This window comes from Monodelphis domestica, chromosome 7 (assembly GCF_027887165.1).
Source record: "Monodelphis domestica isolate mMonDom1 chromosome 7, mMonDom1.pri, whole genome shotgun sequence".
NCBI classification, from domain to species: Eukaryota; Metazoa; Chordata; class Mammalia; order Didelphimorphia; family Didelphidae; genus Monodelphis; species Monodelphis domestica.
Genome location: NC_077233.1, coordinates 182,992,937 through 183,006,100, shown reverse-complemented (window position 1 = coordinate 183,006,100; position 13,164 = coordinate 182,992,937).

Genomic DNA, 13,164 nt, shown 5'->3' with positions numbered 1-13,164 from the left:
AAACTCCTGGAAAAACTGAAAAATAGTATGGGAGAAATTAGGTCTAGATCAACATCTCACACCCTATACTAAGATAAATTCAGAATGGGTGAATGACTTAAATATAAAGAAGGAAAGTATAGGTAAATTAAGTGAACATAGAATGGAATACCTGTCAGATCTGTGGGGAAAGAAAAGAATTTAAGAACAAGCTAGAAATAGAGAATATCACAAAATGTAAAATGAATAATTTTATTACATTAAATTAAAAAAGGGTTTGTACAATCAAAACCAATGCAACCAAAATTAGAAGGGAAACAAATTGAGAAAAAATCTTTATAACAAAAACCTCTGACAAAGATCTAATTTCTCAAAAATATAAGGAACTAAATCAGTTGTACAAAAAATCAAGCCATTCCCCAATTGATAAATGGGCAAGAGACATGAATGGGCAGTTTTAAGATTAAAGAAATCAAAACTATCAATAAGTACATGAAAAAGTGTTCTAAATCTCTTATAATTAGAGAAATGCAAATCAAAATCAATTCTGAGGTAGCACCTCACACCTAGCAGACTGGCTAATATGACAGCAAAGGAAAGTAATAAATGTTGGAGGGGATGTGGCAAAATTGGGACACAAATCAAATGCATTGCTGGTGGAGTTGTGAATTGGTCCGACAATTCTGGAAGCCAATTTGGAACTATGCCCAAAGGGCTTTAAAAGACTGCCTGCCCTTTGATCCAGCCATACCACTACTGGGTTTATACTCCAAAGAGACAATAGGGGAAAAGACTTGTACAAAAATATTTATAGCTGTGCTCTTTGTAGTGGCAAAAAATTGGAAAATGAGGGGATGCCCTTCAATTGGGGAATGGCTGAACAAATTGTGGTATCTGTTGGTGATGGAATATATTGTGCTCAAAGGAATAATGAACTGGAGGAATTCCATGTGAACTGGAATGACCTCCAGGAATTGATGCAAAGTGAGAGGAGCAGAACCAGAACATTGTACACAAAGACTGATATGCTATGGCACAATAAATATAATGGGCTTCTCTACTAGCAGCAATGCAATAAATCCAGGACAATTCTGAGAGACTTATGAGAAAGAATGCTATCCACATCCAGAGAAAGAACTGTGGGAGTAGAAACACAGAAGACAAACATTTCCTTGATCACATGGTTCAAAGGGGATATGATTGAGGATGTAGACTCTAAATGATCACTCTATTGCAAATATTAATAATATTGAAATGGGTCTTGATCAATGATACATGTAAAACTCAGTTGAATTGCTCATTGGCTATGGGAGGGAGGAGGGGAGAGAGAGAGGAGGGGATGGAAAGAATACAAATCATGTAATCATGGAAAAATATTCTAAAATAAATAAATTTAAGAAATAAAAATAAATTTCTCCATTATTAACACATTCTTAAATCTAGTTTCTAGACAGTCAACAAAACAATAAATCAAGCCCTTCTCTCCAGAATTTACTGACTTCTGAAATAGAATAATGTAAACTGAGTGGAAACTATTAATGATTGAAATAGAGAAGATAAACTGAGGGGAACTCTTTCCTTTTGCAATGACTGCTGTTCTCTGGCTGGCTGTGACTAGAGAGGGCTGCTACAGGAACCTGAAACTGCTTACTTGAAATGGAGGTAGGAATGAAAAATGCTGAGGGATGCTGCCACCCAGGGATGCTGGTACACAGGGAAACTACTCTGGGTAACACTGGGGAATACTCTGGAGTTTGCCTATTGATCCCTACAGATGGGTCAATCTATTTCCTAACCTTACAGATGGGTCAGTCTATTTCCTAACCTCCTTCCTCCCTCTCTCCCTCCCTTAATCTCCCTTTTGCTTCCCTCACCTCCCAATCTTCTTGAAGCCTTTTGCTTCTTCCCTCCCTCCTGAGCGAACTATAAAGATACTCTAGTTGCTTTCTCAGTCAAGGGGTTTATTGGGATAACAGGATGGGAAACTGAGGTAAGAGGGATGAGGAAGCCCCTAATTTAAATGAAGGATTGAGAAAGTAGTCCAGTCACAAACTGTGACTCTTAGACAGTTAGGGAGATGGAGGATAACAGCCTTTTAAATCTTCTTTCTTCTTTTTCACAAAAAAATCAGTAAGGTCTCTCAGCTTAACCCCAGAAAGAAACAAAGTTCAAAGTCTCTCAGTTTCTCCTGGCCAGCTCAACTCTCATATAGACCACCAACTCAAAAGCCAAGAGCCAAGTTTCTTTTTCTTATCAGCTTCAACTACCCAGAGTCAAAGAGACTGAGACAGCCAAGTTTCTTTTTCTTATCAGCTTCAACTACACAGAGTCAAAGAGACTGAGACCAAGTCAAAAAGCCAAGTTTCTCTTCTCAGTGTGGCCAGCAAACCCCCAATTGCCACTCCTGGGAACATTCCTTTGGAACCTTCTTTCGATTGACAGCTAGGTTTCCAGCCTTGGTCCTTGCATCTTGGCCCATAAGTCCTGAAAACCCTCTCTCTTCATGTCTCTATCACACTTCCCAGGTGTAAATGCTCACCCTGAATATTTAACAGTTGGCTAGAGCTTGCTCTAGCATCACTCTGGTAGGTCTATTCACTATTATCCTTTAACAGCATTGGCAAACTCGAGTTTGCATGCCCAAACTGCAACTTTAGGCTGTTTGTGAGACTCCAACATTACCCCAGAGAGTGGAGGGAGGAAGTGCTCAGGGCAGCTGGACAGAGGAGTGGGGCATGTCAAAAATGTCTTTGGTTGCTGGGAAGAGGGGAAATGGAGCAGGCCCCCCCCCCCACTGCCGACTGACGCTTGTGCCAATACTTTGCCAACAGTGTCCTATAACATTTCAGAAGACAACAGTCCTATCTCATAACCCAAAGATCATAACAAACACAAGAGTCAGGATCAAAAGTCATTGTCCCAGTCATTCAGATAGCTCTTCTTATAACTAATTGCTGAAGAAGCAAAAAGCTTTCTTGAAGGTGCTTAACTTACCCACAGAACCAGCCCCTGACTGGGGCTTTTCCAACCAATGGAAAGGTCCAGATGCTTCTTCCATATGAAAGCCCAAATACGAAGGTCTTGAAATTTTTTTCCCCCCAGAAGTTCTTATGGAGCCAAGAAGTCTTCCACTGGGAAATACTTTACTGGTAGTTAGGTAAAACTACGCCATAATATGATGTCTCATGGGTGGGGGTGAATCAATACTTCAGGTCACCTGGGTCTTGGATAATTTAGGAAGTTTGAGAGCAGGAATTGAGTCCTGAAGTGAATCTTCAACAGATGGGAGTTCTCTAGAGGTTACACCTCTTAGAAGAAGTAGGAAATAGTGGAATGTCCAAGGGAGGGCTAACAAACTATGAAAAGCACATGCTTTAATCATTAGGGTATGTTAGCAGTGGTAGAATGCCAGAAAAAAAAAGTAAGTCTGTACTTAGCTCAAGTTATTGGCTCCTGCTCTTGCCTTCAGATAAATCTATTGTCTGGTTTTCCTGAGTCTTCATTTTCTGTTATGGACTTCCTATAGAAGCAGGAGTGGAATGGGGAGGGGGGACATATGTGTTTTTCTCTCAGCTCCTGCCCCTTGGAATGATAATTTTTTTCTTTATTCAATCAGTCATTCAATCAATTAACATTTATTAAGTGCCTACTATATGTCAGGCTGTGGATACAGAAAGAGGCAAAAGACAGTCCTTGCCCTCAAAGAGTTTACAATTTAGCTATGGAAACAAGAAATCCATGTTCCCAACAATTAAGTAGCAATTCAAGGCAGCATATGATTCTGCTTCTAAAAAGGTCATGCAGGCAAAATATGCTATATAATTTCAGGAGAGAGAGATTTCAGGCAACTGTGGTTAGGAAAGACAGAGATAAATTGAGATGGGTCTTGAAATACAAGTTTATGCTTATTGTGTGAAATAGAGAAAGACATTCTAGGCTTGAGTAACAGCATAAATAAAGTTTCATAATTGAAATAAGCACACTGTTTGGGGACCATGAGAAAATATGGCTGGTACATTAATTTTGTGTTGAGGAGTGATAAAGTGAAAAGATAGGTTGGGATCTTTTTAAAGGGAGCCTTAAGTTTCATGCTGAGGAACATATTCTGATCTGTAGGAATGGGACTCTAAATGGAGGCTTTGGAGTAAAATAATAATATGCAAGGTATATGCTAATTTAGAAAGATTAAGTTAGTGGTAGTGTACAAGATATATATTGCATCAGCAGACTGGTAGCAGAAAGATTAGTCAGGAAATATTAGCCCTTACTAAGATTGAGGTAGGGAGAATGGAAGGGAAAAGACAAGTGGACAAATTAGTAGGAAGAATCAATTGGATTTCTTTACTTGATTTAGCCATTGCTCTCTTACATGCTCCCCTTTCTCACCTCATTCTCCAGGGAGAGTGAACTCAAACTTAAAGGGTCAGCCATAAAGCTTCTGTCATCCGAAGTTCACTTCCAAATGCCACATAGCCAGTGGATGAGTCACTCCTGTGCTACAGGACTAGGTATCTCAGCCTCCAGGATAATCTACTACTGGGCTTGATCTCAGAGGTCATTCCACAGAACTGTACTGGCCCATTCCCAAGCTCAGTTATGGTAGCTCAATGGCTTCTGCCTTGGATTCTCATTATTGAACCTCTGCGTGTTCCCCAATCTTCATTAAGTCACAATCTAGTTCATTCTATCTCCAATACTTAATCTAAAACCAGGAAAGAATAGATCCAACCAGAACAGAAGCATTACCATGGCCATGCTTCCTCAGGTCACATGACAGCAGTGGGGGCAGGGAGTCAAAGGTCTGACATTTCTCCTCACCTGGAGGCTTACAGTATGTCATCCTTCTCATCCAAATGCAGCCAGGAAAAAGGAAGACTAAATCAACCTGTCTGTGCTTTTTGAATGGACACTGAATTCTAGTTCACTAGCCTATATCAAAAATATTTTTATTGATCATAAAATAAGCAGACAGGAAATAGAAAATGCATGTATATGCTCTGAAATGGAGAGCCAGTCTCCTTCATTCCATGTCATCATGAATGCTTCCAAAAGCAGGCTAACTAAACATCCACATGTATGCTCCCAAGACTGGGCCCTTATTGGTGAGTCCCCTTTATACTTATCCTATATTTAATTGTCTAGAAGCCATTTTTGTTTTGTTCTTTCCAATGAAAAGAATATTACCTTTGGCAGGGAAAACAATCAAAATCAAGACTGAGTAGTTCTACTTTTTCTCCCTTGTCTATTATTATCACATTAGTCACCTCTGACCTTCTTTGACCTTACTCCTTTCCTCAATTTAGCTTTAAAAAATTATGTTTGTTATTTTTTCTAATACCATGGGAAAATGGCAGATAAAAGTGGTTATCTTGAAACCTTTGGGAAATTGCAACCCTTTTGTTTTCTCTGAGTAAAACAACCACATTTTTGAGAATCTAGATTTTGTCCTGGTTAGCCTGAAAAAGAACATTAACTCTATCCTTGATTAGTCATTTCCCAAGTGTTCAAAGTAATAAATCCCCATTACATTGCATTATTTAGCTGACTCCTTTCCCTAAGTCTCCTTCCCTAACATGGATAAAGAAGAGATAGAAGGTTACTCATATTTGCAGATAACACAAAACTGGAATGGATATATCCCCTTATCTCCATGAACTCTTTTTCTAGGGAGCAGAATATAAATACTGACTAATTAGCTAAGAACAGAGTTTAAGATTAATCTTTTATTTGATGGCATCAGCTGTTTTAGAAACAAAAACAAAACCCCCAAAACTTAGTAATACAGACATTGATTGGCCCATGTTGACTTTGTTGTGTTTCACGGATGATGTACTTTAAATAGGAATTGCACTGGCATCATTCACAAAATCCATCAAGCGAGAAATGGTGAAAATTTCCCTTCCCCTCTGCCCCTACAATCCCCTGCTGAGCTGAGTAAGCACACAGCTTATTCTGGAACATACAAAAGTTGGCCACCATAAGTGATAGATTGCAAGACTCTAAGTATTTCCCTTTAGTCCCTTTTGTTGTCCTTGGGTATCTGGGTCTGAACCTGAGGCTTCCCTTTTCAAATCAGATCTGCAGATAGTGCTGGGTAGAGCCATTGGATGGGCAACCTTTTCTTTCCCAAAGTTCATGTCTGAGTCCACAACCAGTGTTGATTGCCAAGAGCAGCCATCTGGAGTTGCCTGAAAAGGAATGTTCAGATTCTAAATCAAAGGTTTTTTTTTTTAAAACAAGGCTAAAGGTAAACATCATCAGGCTTTCATCCAGGGTCATGGCTCAGGGGAAGAGTCGGGGATATATAGGGAAAGGTTAGCTAAAAATAAATTAACAAATAAACCTTTTCATGGGGAGTATAGTGAACCTATACTTTCTTTCCAGGTTTTTATAGCATATAAGCTCGCTCTCTCTCTCTCTCTCTCTCTCTCTCTCTCTCTCTCTCTCTCTCTCTCTCTCTCTCTCTCTCTCTCTCTCTCTCTCTCTCTCGTTCTGAGTTTAATCAATAGTTCTCCTTACTTTCCCACACTGCCATCAGTAAGACTGTACTACTACCTTAATGACTTGACTTATGTATACAATAAAGCCTGTTTTTGACTCCCTCCCTCTTTCCAGGGCTATGGAGACAATGGCTCTAGGTTACAGAAGTTTGTCTGGGTCATGACAGCAAGCCAGCAGAGTTGCAGCCTTTCAGGAGCAAAAACCTACTGGGGGCTGCAACACCATAGCATTAGTGCTGCAAAGCTCTGAATTGAGGGTTCTGGGTCAAAGAACAGAGGCAGTTAAGATACTAGGACAGGACTTCCGGTGTTTCTGGGGATATGTAGTACTCTAAACTTGAGGGAAAGAATGTAACATCTAGCTGGGACCTGTTTTGATAATCCAAAAGTCATTTGGAAAAGAAACCTAGGTTGGTAAACCATTAATTGCCCAGTGTGGGAGGAAATCTTTGGGATCTTTGGGATCCATCCTCCAAAGAAACCACAATCAGAAGGGAATCAGAAAGTGAGTGATAAGGAAAATGAATGGGAAAAAAAAAGATTGAAATTGTCAAAGAGTTCAGGAAAAAAGAAAACTCAATGACCTTGAACATAAAACGACAAATCAACAAGAAAAATAATAACAGAAGAAAATACAATCTCCAGAACTTGTAAACATATTCTGGCACCTATGAATAAATACTGCAAAAATAAAGGAAAATAATTCAACACTTGATGAGAGAGATTCCAGTCAAATATGAAAACATGAAACCAAAGGACACTGTTCTTAAATGGTTCAAAAAAGAAATGAGAATTATTGTAGTAGAATTTATGGCCTTAATACCAAAAATAATGGGCAGAATAGAAAAATTACAATCCGTGATGGCAAATCTCACTAAAGAAACAAAAGAGAGAACAATAAATTTAAAATACAAGTATACAAAAGTGAAGGGCAATCTAGAAGGAGAGAAGCAAAAAAAGAGGAACATTAAAAGAAAATATACTCACCAGGCAAGCAAAATGTACTGATCTTGAAGAAAGAATGAATAAGGACAATCTAAGGATGACAGGTCTCACAGAGAAGGAAAAAAAAAACACCATAATGTAGGAAATAGAAAAGAACTACCCAGAACTTCTGCCCATAGAAAATGAAAGATACTATTTAAAAGAATTCATAGACACTTCCAGGAAAAATCCCCAAGGCTACAAAATCCAAGAGAACTAGAACCAGATAAAAGAGATATTAACTATAACCAATAAAAGCAAGAGGGAAAAAGGAAATAAGTAAAACCCCACAGGGAAAGGAGTAAAAAAAGAGAAGAGATGAGGCAGTGATAGCCAGTGAAAACAGAGTCACCTTAAGAAAAAGAGTAAGGTAAAATAAATGAAGAAAGTCCTGGGAAAAACATCATAACTTGAAAAAATATTGTACAGATGGAAGAAAATATAAATCAAATTTTCAGAACTTTAAATGCAAAAGGATTAAACAATCCAATAGAATGTAAAAGAGGAACAGATTGGATAAGAAAACAAAACTCTACGATCTGTTGTTTATATTTTCCTTCTTGCTTTTATCTGGTTATATAATTCCCCTTCCCCACCCAAATAACTACAGAATTCATAAAATATCTAGAGAATTAACCTACCAAGCACACAGAAGACTTGTGTAGATTCAATTGTAAAGTGTTCCTTAAAGAAATTTAAAAACAATAACAACAACTTTAGTAGCTGGAGAAATAGTAAGTGCTCATGCCTAGGCCAACCATATATAAATGACAGTATTACCAAAACTAACTTACATTTTAATATGACACCATTCAAATTACTAAAGTGATACCTTATAGAACTTAATTTAAATAATTTTTAAAAAGAAAAGATTTAGACAATTAAGGGAAGTGATGAAAAGAAGTAGAGATAAAGGGTGAATAACACTTTCAGACATCAATCAATATTGGTATTAGTTAAAAAATAGAGACAGATCAATTAGAACAGACTAGACAAAGGTGAATCAGAAACAGCTCCAATAACTCAGTGTTTGATAAAGTGAATAACAAAAATTACCTAGGAAAAAAATCCTTATTTGAAAAAAATTTTTCTGGGAAAATTGAATAGCAGTCTAGTAGAAATGAGACTTAGACCAACACCTTACTTTGTATTCCACAATACATTCTAAAAAAAACTTAATGTTAAAGAGAATTCTATAAAAAAAAAATTAGAAGCAAAACAGATCATATACTTCTCGTAGCTATAAGTTGGAAATGTATTATTAAGAAACCATACAAGGAATAGAGGTAATTAGAAAAGGTAAAACTGTGACAAGGAAATCACTTTTAAAAGACTGATATATATTAATTTAAGGTCGCCAAGGAATTCAGCTATGTAATTCCTAAATGAAAACTCAAGTCAGCCTTCAACCTTTTATGGAGTTTTAATTACAAACAGGAGGAAGAAAGGAATTAGAGATAGAGAGATAGAGGTAGAGAGAAAGGGGAGAGAAGGGAATAGGGCTTAAATACCCCTTCTGTTTAGGCTGGGCCAAAGGGCCCAAGCCCTTAGATAGCTGGGGCAAAGAAAGGAGATCAGTCCCTATTACTCACGTGACCAAAATGGAGAAACAGTCTCAGTGGCCTCCACCTCCAGCTTCCTTTAGAGCACGCACAACCTCTCAGAGCCAAAAAACTCTCCAACCAACCACCCCTCAGTCCTCAGACCCCTCTCTCTTTAAGCAAACCATCCAAGTTCCCTCCCCTCAGTTCTCACATCTACCAATCACTGTCCATGTCTTCCCTGTGCCAATGGTGGCTCTAGCTTAACCCAGGACCGCCCAGAGGTCTGTGGATTTGCACATGTCTGTTGAAGGTCATATTCTCAAATAATTAAATCTTGATCCTTTGCTACAGCCCTTCCTAAATCCTGTTAACCTGAGTAGGGTAGAGATTGGAATAATTAAATTTTGATCTATGCTGCAGCCCTTCCTCAATCCTGTTAGGACTGAGTAGGGTGGAGATTGATTCCAAGTATCTCCATTGTATCAATTCTAAAATCAATCATGACTCAAAGAAATTCCTGTTCTATGCTTAAGCATAGGTCAAAGTCCTTTCCATTGTTCAGCAAAAGGTTTCTGTCCTAAAGTAATAAAAAGAAGGGAGGAGGGGGGAAACTCTCATGCCAATGGGGTTCACATTCCAATAGCCAAGACCCACTATCAATAGGAAATTTTTCAAGTATGAAATTTCCCAATGGTGAAATTTCCAACATTTATAAGTCTAAGAAATTTTGAGGTTTACAAAACATAACTTTATTACTTGCAACTGAGCTTCATAGACAAAATTAATGCACCTAGGGTAAAAAAGGAAGTGGCCAAACGGGGAAAGATCTCTGTACCAAAATAAGAGTTTGTTATTCAAGATATATCAATAATTGTGTGTGTGTGTGTGTGTGTGTGTGTGTGTGTGTGTGTGTGTGTGTGTACACACACAGAAATACTAGAGGACTTCCTACCCAAAGGAAGTCATTGAAAAGAAGTCCCCATATATTCCAAAATATGATAATACTTAAAAATTGTTAAATTTAATTTAATTTTCCCTCAATTACATTTAAAAATAATTTCTATCATTTTAAAAAGAATTTTGAATTTCTTATTCTCTCCCTTCCTCCCTCTCTGCTACCCACCACCTCCCCACTGAAATGGTAAGCAATCTCATATAGATTTACATGTACAGTCATGTAAAACATTTTTCTACATTAATCCTTTTATGGAAGGAAAGTCAAACAAAAAAAATTAAGAAAAATAGTGGAAAAAGTTTGTTTTGATCTGGATTCAGACTCTTTATCAGTTCTCTTTTTGAGGGCAGATGGCATTTTTATCGAGTCCTTTTAGGATTGTTTTGGATCATTGTAATGCTGAGAATGACTAAGTTATTCATAGTTGTTCATTGTACAGTATTCCTGTCACTATACAGTGTTCCAGTTATGCTTATTTCATTCTGCTTTAGTTCCTGTAAGCCTTTCTAGGTTTTTCTGAGCTTCTCCTATCTTTGCTTACAGCACAATTGTATTCCATTACAATCATGTGCTATAAATTACTCAGACATTCCCCAGGTGATGGGTATCCCCTCAATTTCCAAATCTTTGTCCCTACAAAAAGAGCTGCTTTAAATATTTTTGTACATATCAACCCACCCCCCTTCTTTAAATCTCTTTGGTTTACAAACCTAGTAATTGTATTGCTGGATCAAAGGATATGTACTGTTTCATAGTTCTTTGGGTATAGGTTCAAATTGCTCTCCAGAATGACTAAATCAATTCACAACTCCCCCAGCAATGCATTAGTATCAATTCTCCCACATCCCCTCCAAGTTTTATCATTTTCCTTTTCTGTCATAAGAGCCAATCTGATAAGGTATAGGGAGGTACTTCAGAGTTGTTTTACTTTGCATTTCTCTAATTAATAATGATTTAGAACTTTTTTTGCATTACTATAGAGAGCTTTAGTTACTTTGAGAATTGCCTGTTCATGCCCCTTGACCAATTTATCAATTGGGGAATGACATATTCTTATACATTTGACTCATTTCTCTATTTTTTGAGAAATGAGGTCTTTAGTAGAGACTTGTAAAAAATTTTCCACTATTATGACCATTGTGTATTACTTTTCAACCTATTTCCTCCTGTTTAGTTTCTGACCACTGCCTCCCCAATTTGCCCTCTTTTCTATCAGTCTCACCACTTTCTCTTATCCCCTTCTCCTTCTCCTTTTCTATAGTATAAGATAGATTTCTATACCTAATTTATTGTGTATGTTCTTCCCTCATTGAGCCAGTTCTGATAAGAATAAGGTTCACATGCTTTCCTTCCCACCTTCCTCATCTTCCCTGCCACTGTAAAAAGCTCTTTTATGCCTGTCTTATGTATGGTAATTTACCTCATTCTATTTTTCTTTCCTCCTCCTACCAATGCATTCCTCTTTCTCATGCCTTAATTTTATTTTTTTATATCATGCCATCATATTCAACTCACACCCTAACCTTCTGTCTATGAATATTCCTTCTAATTGCCTTAATAATAATAAAATTCTTAGGAGTTATAAGAATCAGCTTCCCATATAGGTATATAAAAAGTTTAATCTTACTGAATATCTTTTGATTTTTCTTTTCCATTTACCTTTTTTATGGTTCTCTTGAATCATGTATTTGAGAGTCAAATTTTCCATTCAGCTCTGGTCTTTTCATCAGGAATGTTTGAAAATTCTCTATTACATTGAATGCCCATTTTCTCCCTAAAGGATTGTGCTCAGTTTTGCTGGGTTAGTCATTATTCATTGAAGTCCTAGCTCCTTTGCCCTCTGGAATATCATTATTCCAGGCCCTCTGATCCTTTAATATAGAAACCTGCTAAATCTTATGTTATCTTGATTGTGGTTCCATAATATTTGAATTGTTTCCTTTTGGCTGTTTGTAATATGTTCTCCTTGACCTGGGAATTCTGGAATTGAACTATAGTATTCACGGGAGTTATCCTTTTGGGGTCTCTTTCAGGAGGTAATCTGTGGGTTCTTTCATTTTCTATTTTACCTTCTGGTTCTAGAATATAAGGGTAGTTTCCTTGATAATTTCTTGAAAGGTGATGTCTAAGCTCTTTTTTTGATCATGGCTTTCAAGTAGTCCAATAATTTTAGATTATCTCTCCTAGACTTTTTTCCAGGTCAGTTGTTTTTCTAATGAGATATGTCACATTTTCTTCTATTTTTTTCTAATGATGTTTCATGGAGGTATTAACTTCTGCTTATCTAATTCCAATTTTTAAAGCATTATTTTCTTGAGTGAAATTTTGTGCCAACTTTTCCATTTGACCCTTTCTACTTTTTAAAAAGTTCTTTTCCTTAGTGAATTTGTGTACCTCTTTCTCCATATGGTCAATTCAACCTTTTTAGAAGTTTTTCCCTTCACTGGATTTTTGTACCTCTTTTACCAATGGCTTATTCTGTTTTTTAAGAAATTAGTTTCTTCGTTTCTCCTTTTTTCTCCTAGTTTTCTCCTAGTTTCTTTGTTTCTCCTTTATCAAGCTGTTAATTCTTTTTTCATAATTTTACTGTATCACTCTCATTTATTTTCCTGATTTTCCCTTTACCTCTCCTATTTCATTTAAAAAATTCCTTGTGAGCTCCCCCATTAATTCTTTTTGGTCCTAAGAGCAATTCCTTTTTGGCTTGGAGGCTTTAGATGTAGTAGTATTGATTTTGTTGTCTTCTTCTGAGTCTGTGTTTTGGCCTTCTCTATCACCAAAAGAACTTACATGGTTGAGGTTCTTATTTCTATTGTTTGCTCATTTACCAGCCTTTTTCTTTTAATTTAAAAAAAATTTAAAGCTGTGGTCTGTAACTGTAGTGAAAGAAACACTGTTCTAAGCTTCAGATTCATTTCATTGTACAGCTGCCTTAGAGGACTTATCCTCTAAGGCAGCTCTTGGGGGGAGCTCTTGGGGATTTATCTGCTTTCATTTCTTCCAAGGTAGTATGATGTAAGAAGAATACTTGTGTTTTTAGTATTCTCCTGATCTGTGCCCTGGTCTGTAACCACAAGTATTCTTTTCTCTCTTAGAACTGTGACTAGGATCCCCTGTGGCTGCAAGTCCTGGTGTGTGCTAGTACTCCTCCTTACCCTGAGACTGTGCTCTGGGACAGCTACCTGGATCTACTTATAGGCAT